The 13,023-nt window shown below is 48.8% G+C and overlaps 2 protein-coding genes across 2 annotated transcripts in view; one reads left to right on the forward strand and one right to left on the reverse strand.

Moving 5' to 3' along the window:
- The window catches only part of GLIS2 (GLIS family zinc finger 2), a 47,467-nt gene extending 41,268 nt beyond the window's left edge, over window positions 1–6,199 (reverse strand). The window contains exon 1 of the mRNA XM_043974980.1: window positions 5,956–6,199. The gene's annotated coding sequence lies outside the window, so the exon portion shown is untranslated. The remainder of the gene's footprint in view (window positions 1–5,955) is intronic.
- The window catches only part of TFAP4 (transcription factor AP-4), a 69,654-nt gene continuing 62,256 nt past the window's right edge, over window positions 5,626–13,023 (forward strand). The window contains exon 1 of the mRNA XM_043974983.1: window positions 5,626–5,706. The gene's annotated coding sequence lies outside the window, so the exon portion shown is untranslated. The remainder of the gene's footprint in view (window positions 5,707–13,023) is intronic.

Consider the following 13,023-nt stretch of genomic DNA (forward strand, 5'->3'; position numbering starts at 1 on the left):
CATCCACAGGTTAACTATTAGATATGCTAAATGGATAAGCAAAGGGATTTGAGATCCAAGAAGGAAAGGACAGCAACAACTGGAGGGAATAAAAGAAACTTCTTGAAGAGAATGGGGTTTGTGCTGGGTTCATGGAAAGGGATAGTCTGGAAAGTGAAAGGTCTACACAGGAGCCAGTAAGTTGTTCAGTGAGCTGGAGTACATGAAGGGAGTGGGGCGGGGTTAGTGTGAGATAAAACTAGAAAAGTAGAATGCCTACAGACTGTAGAAGGCCTTGAATAGCAGGTGAAGGAATAACAACTTTCCTTTGTAATGAAATGGAGGATGGAGGAGGATTTGAGTGGAGATGCATGATCAGAGCTATACATGAGAAACACCTTTACGATTTCCCCATACCACTCTTAGACTGTTCTCCTTACTCATTGATCTGACCTTGTCATTCCTCTTCTCAAAACTCTTCAAAAGCTCCTCAACTGACTACTAGGTAAAATTCAAACTCCTGAGCAGCTAGGGTGGCGCCATGGATTGAGCACTGGCCCTGAAGTCAGGAGGACCTGAGTTCAAATTTGACTTCAGACACTGACACTTACTAGCTGTGTGACCCTGGGCAAGTCACTTAACCCAATTGCCTCACCCCCCCCAAAAATTTCAAACTCCTTATCCTGGCATTTGAGGTCCCCCTTATGAGACCACCCCTACCTAAGGTGATAGCCTTAATAGCACTCTGTGTCACTCCATGCACTCCATGTTCCAAACAAACTGGATGACTCTCTCACCCCCATGCATAGCCCACATTTTCAGCTCTCCCCTACTGCTAAGTATTTGCTTACTTACAAGATGCTTCCTAGCTCCCAGGGTCCTCCTTCTTTACCTACCCATCCTTTAAAGCCCAACTACAATGCAACCTCCTTCAGATTCCCCCATAAGGATTTCCCCTTCAGCTTATATGTAGCACTGTGCATTTTACTTTCGTGGATTTATCATGTATAATGTGAATCATAATTATTTTTTTTCTTTTCTATGTGCCTAGCAGACTATAAGCTCCATGAATAATAGCTAACATCTCTCTATATATATTGCCTTAAGGTTTGCAAAGCACTTTATAAATAGCATCTCATTAAAAACATAAATAATAGAATTAAATTAAATTAAAACTAAAAAATAAATAAATAGCATCTTATTTTATCCTCAGGACAATCCTGGAAGGGAGGTACTATTATTATCCTCATTTTACAGAAGAAACTGAGGCAGGCAGTCACTTGTCCAGATTATTTGCCTACGAAGTGTCTGAGTTTAAATTTGAACTCAGGTATTGCTGACCTCAAGTCCAGCCCTCTATCCAGTGACACACTTCTAGGGACCATGTCAGATAGACAGTCTATGAAGAGGCCAGGAAACAGGAGATGTAATATCATGGGAAGTATAGCAAATTATCTGTCTATGTGTTACCCCCCCCCACCCCAACTAGACTATAAATGCCTTATGAGCATAGGGACCCAGCCTCATCTACCCCAGCACAAGTGATTTGACCGCAGTAGGTGCTTAATAGATGTTGATTGAATTGAATTGAATTCATCTGGCGTCTGGATAGGGGATAGATTAGAAAGGGATAAGAAAGTAGAGGCTGGAGACCTATTAAGAGGTTATTGCAATAGTCCAGTCAGGAACTAATGAGGGCCTATCCATGGGTGGTGGCAATTGGAATCTAGAGGAAGGGACAAATGAAAGATATTGCAGAGGAATAGAATCATTGTAGAATTAACAACAGGAGTTGGTTTCTAACCAAATGACTATGGAAGAGGAAAAGCTAGAACTCTATTTACCAGGCAGCAATGGTCAGGAAGCACAGGACTGACTTATGGAGGAAGAACTCAGGCAGAGCTGCCGGTACATAATAAAGGACAGAATGACCCAGAAGCTTGCCTCCTAACTCAGGCTTCTGTCAAGTATTCCTTCCCCAGAGTCCAAACCCTCTGCCCAGAGACATGTCCTGCTCACTCTTGCCTCTTCTCTCTACCCCCAAACTGGGGCATTATAGGTAAAGGATGATAGTAGCTCGGATTTCTAGAGTGCCTTACATTTTATGAAGGGCTTAAGCCCTTCCACCCGCTCCTACCCCCCCTCCCTCCAACCACCACTGAGGCAAGAATGCAAGTATTCTCTCCAATTATAGTCTTTATCTCAAGCTGGGACTTGAACTCAGGTCTCCTCCAGTCTGGTGCTCTTTCCAGAGAAGCAACTGAACTATATAGCCTCGTTGCTGGAAGAGACAGAAAGAAGGGACATTCCTTCCAGTGTGTGTGTACACAGAGAGTAATGCAAAGAAGGGCAGAGTTCTCACCCTCCTCTCTCTCCTCTCTTCCCCACCACCCACCCCCCTTGCTGCCTGGATCTCTGCCCCATGAGGGGAGGAGGCCCCAGACCACCTGCTTATCCTGCTGGGAAAGATGCCAGATTAGAGGGCCAGGGACCTTGGGGGAGAGCTCCTCTAATGACCCGGCACACCCTTAGGGAATCTCATCCCAGGGAACAGACCCCTCCAAACTCTTTAGCCCTACTAACCTTCAGGCAGCTCCCAACATAGGCCCTGCTACAGCTTATCTACCCTCCCCCGGGTTTTGTATGCCTTGTGATTGCCTATCCCAAGTTCTGCCCCCATTTCCTTGGGGAAATTTAGGACTTTGGAAAAACAGTCAGGAAAATACAGTCTTCCTGAGAGCGCTCAATTTCTCTCTGAGTCTGCGGGGTGGGGAAGAGAGAGAAGACACTCCCCCTTACAATCCCAAAGAAGAGGGTGAGCAAAGAGAGGAAAGGGGAATCAAGTCTATTGATTTGCAGCTCTATCTTTTAAAATAAAGAGATGAGTGCCGGACAGGGAGGAATTCAAATGAGGCTTTTGGATTCTCTGTGAATTCAGCCCCAGCCTCGAGCTAATTGAGGACTGGGGATATAAACTGACAATATCCTCCTTTTCTTTCATAACCACATCTTCCCCATAAGCCCTCTCCCCTAAATGACTTAGTCCCTAAAGCCAAAGCTCCTGAAGCTGTGGGGGACTGATGCCTGGAAGTGGGGTGACTCACTGTCTGGCTTCCCTGGCAGCCTCCTCGCTTATCCTTTCCTTTCCTTTCCTCTCCTCTCTTCTTCCCTCCCCTTCCCCCTCAATCAGAGTAGGAGGGGCTGGCAGGTGTCCCTCTCTCTGAGGAGGGAGACGGAGAAGCCAGGGAGGGAGCTGGGAGAGGCCTCACCAGGGGGATTTGGCCAGGTTCACTCAGGGGCTAAGGAGCCCCAGCTGGAGGGATTTAAAGCTGAAGGTCAAAGGTCAGAGACAGCAAGGAAGGGAAGGGAGGGATAGAGGGGGCTGGTGTCAGAGGGTCACCACTAACAGCAGCTTTGGGAGATAGAGGAGGGGAGTATAGCTTGCTTTCACTGATCTGGATCTGAGGGCCACCAGGATTCCAGAATGTCCCATGGTAGGTCAAAGCCCAGCTCCATGAGGCCCTTGGAGCCTCAGAGTCCAGATGGCAGCCTGAACTCCCCAACCTGGCTAGGCTCTAAGGGGTGAAAAACTGTCTGGGATAGAGGCAGGCGGGGTAAAGCTGGGCTCTGATTCAGGCCCTGGGAAGGAGGAGCTCAAGGACCCAGAGGGGACCCTACAGACTGGACTGGAGAGCAGGGAAACCACTGGCCCCTCAACCAGGTGCAGCTCCTCCCCTAACCCCATCCTCCAGCAAAGGGGTTGCTGAGGGCAGCAGGCAGGTCAGGTCACTCAGCAGAGGGGTTGGGGCCCAGACTGGGGAGGAGAGGCAGGGGGAAGGGAGAGTGGCATGGAGGTCACTAGGGGGAGGGTGTTTGCTTGGTTTCTGGGCCTGTGGTTCCTGCTGTAATCTGGGTTTGAACAGCTGTGGTCAGTCTTGGATGGGAAGCCCAGAAGAATCCTCAAAACGGGCTGGGGAAGAGGGGAGTAAAGGGCTGGGTAGACCCTGGGTCAGTCCATTCACCTCTCTTGGTCAAAGTTTTCCCTCTCTGTGAAATGATGGGGTTGGCCTAGAGGATTTCTAAGGTCTCTCCCAGCTGATTCTGTGACTGCCAACATCACCCTAAGCTTTAGCCACTCCTCTGAATGTCAGTATTTAAAAAAAAAAAAGGAACATGGGATGTTCTGAAAATCAAATCAGGAGGCATGGTTCTTGTTCAGGCTTTGCCACTACTAAGCTGTGTGACCTTGGACAAGTCACTTACCACCTTTCATCTGTAAAATGGGGGGGGGGGAATCGGGAGGTTCCACTCATTCTCTAAGGCTTCTTCCAGCTCTAAATCCTATGACATTCCTTCTTTTCCTCCCCATTTAGTCAGACATACACAGAGAACCTCAGGCCAGCCACCCAGTTTGCATAACAGCTGGGGGGGGAACCAACCCCTCCAGCCTCTCTCTGAGAGCCTGGCTGAATTAGATTTATTGTCAAACTCTTCTTCAGTCTTGCCTGTCTTCTTGATTCTTCGGGTTTGGGGCCAGAGCCAGGTTAATCTGGACTGTATCAGCTATGGGGTCCAGAGTGGCAGAGGGCCCAGGTGCTTTCCAGCATCATCTCCAAATGTCACCAGAGAGTGGCCCAGCACAGGCACAAGGGCACACACTCTCTTACACAGACACAAAGAGGCATAGCCAGTCGCTTTTAGAAAGCACTGCCCTGCTAATTAATGTTCTGAGCTCCAAATCAGCCTTGGGGACTCCCTGGTTCCGGAAGGGCAACCAGCCAGGGACTCAAGGTGCCAGCCAAATTTCAGCCCCATCCCTACCTCGATCCTACCTGGACTAAGTAAGGAAACAGAAAAGGTACCTCCCTTCACTCTGTATGCACCTGCCACACTTCATCATCCCCTCTCCCCCAGCCCTGACCAGCCAGCCTCTTTTTGGCTCCCATACCCACTGATTTCCAGGTAAAGGCAATCCAAGGACCAGCCAATCTCTTTTCTCCTCCTCTTCCTGTCCCCTTACTGGCTCTCAGGGTTGTGTTGGGGAAGAAAAGGGTGCCCCAGGGCCCCAGCCCTGACAGACCCGAGGAGAGCTCCCATCCCTACCTGGCCTAGTAGGAGAGAAAGAGACGAAATCTCAATGGTTGAACAAGTGCCTGGTACAGCTACCCCCACCTCCTTTCCCTTTCTGGCTTTCTTCACTGAAGGGGGCTGCAGGATTTTACTCCATCTCTAATCCTTTCAGAAAGCGCTTCCCCATTTCCCCCCTCCCCTGGGCCCCTCTCAGCTGGCCACCCGGAGGATCCTGATGGTCCCCCGGGGCCTGCTTGTCTGAGTCTTGGGAAGGAAAGGCAAGGTACAGAGCCTGGTATCTGGCTGGTACTGGAAGCGTGGATAGGAGAGAAGAATAGGAGGGGAGGAAGACAGGGGGATTAAGATTTTTTTTCCAAGGAAAAGGAAGAACCCTTAAAAACCCATCCTGGAAAAGCAGTTCATTCACTGCCCTGGGGAGGGGGGGCTGGTTAGGTCCAGCCAACTTCTTGACCGTTCTCCAAGTCCCCTCCTGCGATCCTGCCCCACCACCCCCTTCTTCCCCAAAACGTGTCCCCTCCCTCCGTCCCCCGAACACGGCGTGGGGCAAGGGGGGGGGAGGCGCTGAACTTCCCCGCTGAAGTTTGCAGCGGCTCCGGCAAGTGAAGGGGCCTCGGTGAGGGTTCACAATAGCCCGAGGTGAGGAGCGGCGAGAGGGGGAGGGGGAGGAGAGGCGACCCTCCAGGACTGCAGCCTCCCGTCCCCGGCCAGCCCCGTGGGCCCTCAGCCCGACAGTCCAAAAAAGCCTTGAGCGCCCAGGCTCTGACTCCAGGGGTGCACTGGGTCTCGATTTGGAAAGGGGTGTGGGGGGGGAGGTGGCAGCACGAAAGAGGACCGATTCCCGCCCGCCCCCCACCCAGCCTCTCCCGGCCCGATAAAGTGTCTTACCTCTAGCTGGAGGGACCCCGCGAGGCGGCGGCGAGCCGGGTTTGGGTCCTCTCTCTCTGGGCTGCGGGCTCCTGCGGTCGGGGAGGGGAGCTGGGGAAGGGGGAGGGGGGAGAGGATGGCGGCTCGGGGGGCAAGGCGGCCGCGGGGCTCAGAAGGCTCTGCTGGCTCCCCTGGCACGGCCGCCCGGCGCCCCGCCGCTCCGCCACATCTGCAGCTCGGGCTGGGGAAAGGTGGCAGCCGCCCGGTCGTGAGGGGATGTCTTGGGGAGGGGAGGGAGGGAGGGAGGGACGGAGGGAAGAAGGGAAGGAGAGAGACAGAGAGAGGGGAGGAGGGACGGAGGGGAGGAGGAGGAGGAAAGAAGGGAGGGAGAGACAGAGGAGGAGGGAGGAGGGAAGGAGAGAGAGACACACAGGGAGGGAGGCAGGCAGGCGCGGGGGGGGGGGGGCGTCCTCTTTGCAAACCCTTCCCCGGGCCAGTGGCCCCGGCAGCTAGGGCTGAGGTGGCCAGGAAAGACGTCCGCCGCCGAGCTTGGAGGTTGGGAATGAGGGAAGCGGGGGCGACTGTGCGCTGGGGCTGAGGCTGGTGGTGCTGATGGTGCTGGGGTCTTTACTCCCCCTTCCCGGCTTGGAGGAGCGCGTCGTTAAGGGGAAAGGGTTTGTGTGAATTGGAGGCGCCTGCCTGTTTGAGGTAGGGGGAGGTGGTAGAGAGGAAGGGGAGTGGGCTTTTCTACACCCCCCCCCCGCGCCCCCCTTATTTATCACAACCCCGCAGAGCTGTCTGAAATGGACCAGCTCTGATCAGTTTCAGCCCCATCCTCCTAGACCCGGCAGAGCCCGCCCCGGGCAGCTCAGCGCATGCCCCCCCCCCCCCACTTCTTCCCAGGTCCCTCCCCTCAACCCCCCCGCCCGGAGCCCCGCCCCCGGCCGGAGGGCAGCGCTAGGACACAGGCAAGAGGCGGGTACTGCCCGGAGAAGAGGAGAGGGGGTGGGGACCGGAGCACCGCCCCCGCCCTCAGGGAAACCCGGGTGCTGGAGGGCGCGGAGGTGGGGGTCCGCAGCCCAGATGGGGGTTGGGGGGGAGTTCGGAGGAGCTAAGAGCTTCGGGGGAAGCTGGGGAGGGTGGGAAAGAGAGGATGGGGGTGGGTGAGAGCTGAAGGGGTATAGGGTGATCTAGGAGGGAAGGAGCTCCTAAGAGGCCTGGTGGGGGCCAGGGTGGGGAGGGAACATCTGAAAAGACTGGGAAGAAAAGCCCCAGAGCGGACCAGAGAGGGGAGGAAAAGACAGTGGGAGGGAGGGAGGAGGCAGGCAGCAGGCGGGGGAGACTGGAGGTTTGCAGCAGCCGCTTAGATAGAATTGAGTGTGGTGGTGGCGGTGGCTGAGCTGTCTAGGATGGGAGATCTGATGGGACCGGGTCGGGGGAAGAGCACTGTGGGGGCGGTTCCCCAACTGGGTGATAGGGGGAGGGGAGAAGGTCTAGTTGGGATACTGCAGCTTCCATCATACTGTTTTCCTTGGGGTTTAACTGTGTCTGGAAAAAAGGAGGCAAAAGCTGTTTACTCCTTCCAATGAGGAGCCAGATCCAGCCGTCTTAAATTGGGGCTTCTTCGGCGCCTCGGGTTCTGACCTTGGCCAGTTACCTCCCTGCTTCCTCCAGGCCTCAGTTTCCTTGTCTCGAGTCTAGTCTGAAAGGAATTCCTGTGAGCTTTAATTTTCCATAATCTTATCAGGACAGGAAACCTTCTGTGTGCCTCTAGGGTAGCGAAGAGCAAAAGGCCAGATGTTCCCAAAGTTGGAGTCTTGACAGTCTCGGCCCCAAGAGAAAACAGCCCGGCCGAGTGCACTGAAGGAGGTGGTGCCCAGAGGAGGAGGTGATGGGGGGAGGGGAGCAGACGGGAATCCAAGGACCAGAGAGACCTGGGCCACTTCCAGCTTTTAAAGATCCTAGCGGTAACACTTATAGTAAAAGAAAATACATTAAGACAAAGTAAGGCACCAGAAAAAAACCGGAGACATCATCTCAATATATGTGTATATACATCTTTCTGTGCATACAAATACCTATATGATATATAGCTTTTATGTCCCTCATTTTAAATATTGTATACATTTGTATATACATGTATAACAGCTTGGTGTATTGGCTAAAGGGCTAACCATGCTGGCAGAAAGACCTGGGTTCAAGTCCAGCCTCTGACCCCTTTTAGCTGTGTGACCATGGGCACCTCACCTGACCTCTTTGTGCCCCAGGAAGCTCTCTAAGACTATAAATTATACAGACCAGTTGCTGATCTGAATAGGTGGAGGGGAGTTTCCACAAAACTCCTACACCCATGAAATCATATTATGTGTGTCATATGCATTTAGCAGAGGCTTTTCTGGCCTTTTTTCCCCCATTCATGCAAATGCACTAATTACTGAAGGAAAATCTTTTGTGCAATGTTGCTATTGGTGTTAAATATGACATAACTATTCAAATGTTCCTGACCCATATTTGAACCATACTGATAATTCTTTATGAAATTTGAGGGTCCATTTGAACTGTAGTCCCAGATCAAATGTCCCCCTCAGCTTTAAGGCTGTAACCTGCTGTCTGTTTTTGGGGTTCTCTTCTTTGGTTCTGGCCTTTGCATACTTCTCCATTATGTATTTTAAGTCTGGAGTCTACCAGGAGCCACATAAGAACTGAGGACCATGCTTCCTCAGAAGGGAGCCAGCAGATGAAGTGACTGACTTCAAGAGAAATTAGCCAACTTTCCATTATCTGAGCCAATAGAGGGAGCCTTGGTTCTGATCCCTCCAATTTAAAACGATTTCCAAAAATCATTTCTATTTATCTTGGTTATATGTTTTTACTTTAGGTAGCATATTAATCTTTCTAAATAGGTTTTGCCTGGACTCCCATTCCAGTCAACTCCTAGGCATCCTCATGTTCATTATCTACTTTGTTCATTATCTGTAGTTTTAGGCCCCCCCCCCCTTTTTCGTGAGGCAGTTGGGGTTAAGTGACTTGCCCAGGGTCACACAGCCAGTAAGTGTTAAGTGTCTGAGGCTGGATTTGAACTCAGGTCCTCCTGACTCCAGGGCTGGTGCTCTATCCACTACACCATCTAGCTGTCCCCCCTTTCAATTACTTCTCCCTCTCTCCCATATTCCCCAGCCCTGGGCTCAGGAAAATACAATGTGCTTTAATATTAGCATAACAAATCATACTGCCTTTTTTTTTTTTTGGTGAGGCAGTTGGGTCTGAGGTCATATTTGAACTCAGGTCCTCCTGAATCCAGGGCCGGTGCTCTATCCACTGCACCACCTAGCTGCCCCCATACTGCTTTTTAAGAAGATATAGCCTAGGGGCAGCTAGGTGGTGCAGTGGATAGAGCACCAGCCCTGGATTCAGGAGGACCTGAGCTCAAATCCAGCCTCAGACACTTGACACTTAATAGCTGTGTGACCCTGGGCAAGTCACTTAACCCCCATTGCCTGGAAAAAAAATAAAAGAAGGTATAGCCTACCTTAAGAGAATTAATTAACATAAGTTTTATAGCACTTTGCTCCACTGTTGCCCATACTATGTCTTAGAAGCCAAGTGAGGTTAGACCAGTTGAGTATCTGGATAAGAGATTGCCTAGAAATCGCAAGTGCTATAAACTTTAAAGGAGAAATAGAGAATAGTATATAACAGTGTGCTTGACTCTGAATCAGGAAGACCTAGGTTGGAATTCTACCTCTTACACTCAAATCACTATGTGACAATGGCTAGATCACTTCACTAGGACTCAGACCATTCTCCAAGATTATTCTTTATGAGGGTTAATAGTGGGAAAATTCCCCCCACAACACTGATATACTTTGATCAAGTAAATGAAGTGAAAAGAGTAGTACAAGTATTGTCCCCATTTTCCAGCTAAGCAAATTGAGGCTCAAATTGATAAATTGAGTTGCCCAAGGTCACAGGGCTACAAGGGAATGAATCCCAAATCCAGTGAATCTACAAATCCAATGTCATTCTCTCAGAATCATAGTATGTTGGAAAGACAAAGGTGAATGGGTTTATCTGCATCTCCTCACAGGTTTCTCTCTCTCTCTCTCTCTCTCTCTCTCTCTCTCTCTCTCTCTCTCTCTCTCTCTCACACACACACACACACACACACACACACACACACACTTTTTACTATTGTAGACAAGCAGGAGATGGTTGTGTTAAAATAATTAACTTTTTTCCCCCAATCAGCCCACATTTACACTGGGAGTAGGCAAGGCTTACAATGAAGAAATGGTCAGAAATAGATCCAAAGATCATAGATTTAGAACTGAAGGACTTTTAAAGTATCTAGTCAAATTCTTCATTTCAAAGGGAAGCTGAGACCTACAGAGGTGGAGAGATTTACCTAAGGTAACATGGGTAGTAAATGACAGAGCCAGCATCTTAACCCAATTGGAAATCAGCCAGTCTTCCAACCTGCCCAGTGCTGCTTTCCTCAGCAGGTAGACTAAAGAGCACTTTGGGCAGCTCAAGGTAGGCTAGTGGTCACATTTTGGAACCCTGAGGAGTGAGAATAAAAAAGTAGTCCTGATAGGAATAATTTTTCCCCCAGCAGGAAGTGAGCATTTAATAATTGTCAGGGAATCAAAATGAAGGTGAATCTTCCCCTCCCCCACTCAAGTAATCATAACAGGTGAAAATCTAGAGTTAACAGAGAATAATTGTCGAGGGGGGTGGGGAGATGCAGTTTACAAAAAGGTACTTCATGGACTTCTTTGAATAGGAATCACCCACCCACCCCTATGCATTTAAATAGGGTTTGTCACACAGTAGTTAAATTTGTAACCTTCTTCAGGGACATACAAGTTGTGGACAATGAAGTGTACTTATAACAAAATAAGAAACTGACCAGAAATTTATTATTAGGAAAGGTTCTGTCTGAGGTGGAAAGAACATTGGACTTGGAGCTAGGGGATAAATGGGTGTTGACTCCTAACTCTGACACTTACTATCCGTGTGATTCCCTTCACCTCTCTGGGCTCATTTCCTCATTTGTCCAATGATCTCATAATTGCCAAATCTAATGGTCTTTTCTCAATCCTCATAGTTCTTAACCTCTCTAAAACCTCTTCTAAACCAACTGTTTCTCCTAGAGAATCAGACTTCTCTGGGTTTTCCTGACACTGATGTTCTCCACATTCTTCTACTTGTGTCTAACTTGCTTCTGTCTCTCCTTTGCTAGTCATTCACTTCACACCTACCAACCCTGGGTATCCATTCCCTAAGGCTGTATCCTGGGCCTTGTCTTTCCTCTCTATACTCTATCATTTGATGATGTCATTAGCTCTCAAAGGTTCCATTATCTCTGTATAAATGATTCTCAGAGTTATATATCCAGCTCTAGTTTCTCTACTGAGGTATAGTTACGAATCTACAACTTCCTCTGGGACATCTGGAACAGAATGGCAAATGCGTCTCAAACTCAACATGTCCAAAACAGGACTCGCTGTTTCCCCCAGAACCTACTTACTTCCAAACATCCCTATAACTACCAAGGGTATCACCATCCTCCCTGTCACCTGGGCTTGAAATTGTGGTTTCATCCTTGACTCTTTGCTTTCACTCCACATAACCAATCCTTGCCAAATCTTGATACTTCTACCTTCACAATATGTCTCCTGTACATTCCCTTCACTCCACTCACACTGCTACCACCCTAGTTCAGACCCTCTGTCACCTGTTATCTATTGCAATCTATCTAATTGGTATTCCTGCCTCAAGTCTCTCTCCACTCCAACCCCCACTCAGCTGCCAAAGTAACCATATATATCTCCCTCAAACTATATTCAATGAGCTCCAGTAGTTCCCTAAACACCTCCAAAAGTCAATTATAAAGTGTCCTGTATTACATTTAAAGAAGGGTAGAATAAGATTGTGTCAAGTGCTATATGCTTTTTACAAATATCAACTTTTCTTAGCACTTCAGTCATCAAAAGAACTGGGGTTTCCTTGATTGTAGCTCCTCTCCTCATCAACACCGATTATAGCATTTAGTAAATAGTCTTAGGCCTGGTATCCAACCTTCCTGTGTTCCAAGCCTCTCTGAATTAAGGTAGGTTGGTCAGTCCTACATCATGGTAGGCCCTTTCAGATCTTGTGTTCTGTTGACAGTCTTCAGAGTCTAGAAGCACTTCCACAATACAATGAGGCATTGCAATAAGGCTTAATAATTGTCAACTCACCTTTATATAGTGTTCTGTGGCTTATAATATGCAATCCTTCCATTGTATTAGGTAGGTGGTGCAAATATTGTTCCTATTTTTGGAGATGAGAAAGCTAAGGCTAAGGGTGGGAAAATGGATTGCCTATAAAAGGAATCACTGTGGGCATACTAATACATTGTTGATGGAGCTGTGAAATGGTACAACCATTTTGGAAAGCAATTTGGAATTATGTAAATAAAGAAACCAAAATGTCCATGCCCTTTGAAGCAGAAACTCCAGTACCAGGCTTATAACCCCAAGGACACCATTAATAAAGGGAAAGGGGTTTCCATATACCCCAAATTATCTATAGCAGGGCTTCTTAAACATTTTCCAGTCATGACCCCTTTTCACTGGATAAATTTTTATGCAATCCTGGGTATATAGGTATATAAAATAGGTATGCATAACCTTTTACTGTTGCCAAATTTTTCATGACCCCCACATGCAGTTGCTACATCCCATATGGAGAGGGATAGAGTTTAAAGAGTTTAAGAAGCTTTGGGGGCAGCTAGATGGCACAGTGGATAGAGCCCGGGCCCTGGAGTCAGGAGGTCCTGAGTTCAAATCCGGCCCCAGACACTTAACACTTACTAGCTGTGTGACCCTAGGCAAGTCACTTAACCCCAAATGCCTCACCAAAAAAAAAAAAAGTTTAAGAAGCTTTGATCTATAGCAGCATTTTTTCTGTGTGATAGCTAAGTATTGGAAACAAAGTAGATGTCTATCAATTGGAGAATGGCTAAACAAATTGTGATACATGAATGTAATGCAATATTACTGTGCTGGAAGAAGTGACGTACGATACAGAGAAGCAAGGAAAGCT

This window comes from Dromiciops gliroides, chromosome 1 (assembly GCF_019393635.1).
Source record: "Dromiciops gliroides isolate mDroGli1 chromosome 1, mDroGli1.pri, whole genome shotgun sequence".
Taxonomy (NCBI): domain Eukaryota; kingdom Metazoa; phylum Chordata; class Mammalia; order Microbiotheria; family Microbiotheriidae; genus Dromiciops; species Dromiciops gliroides.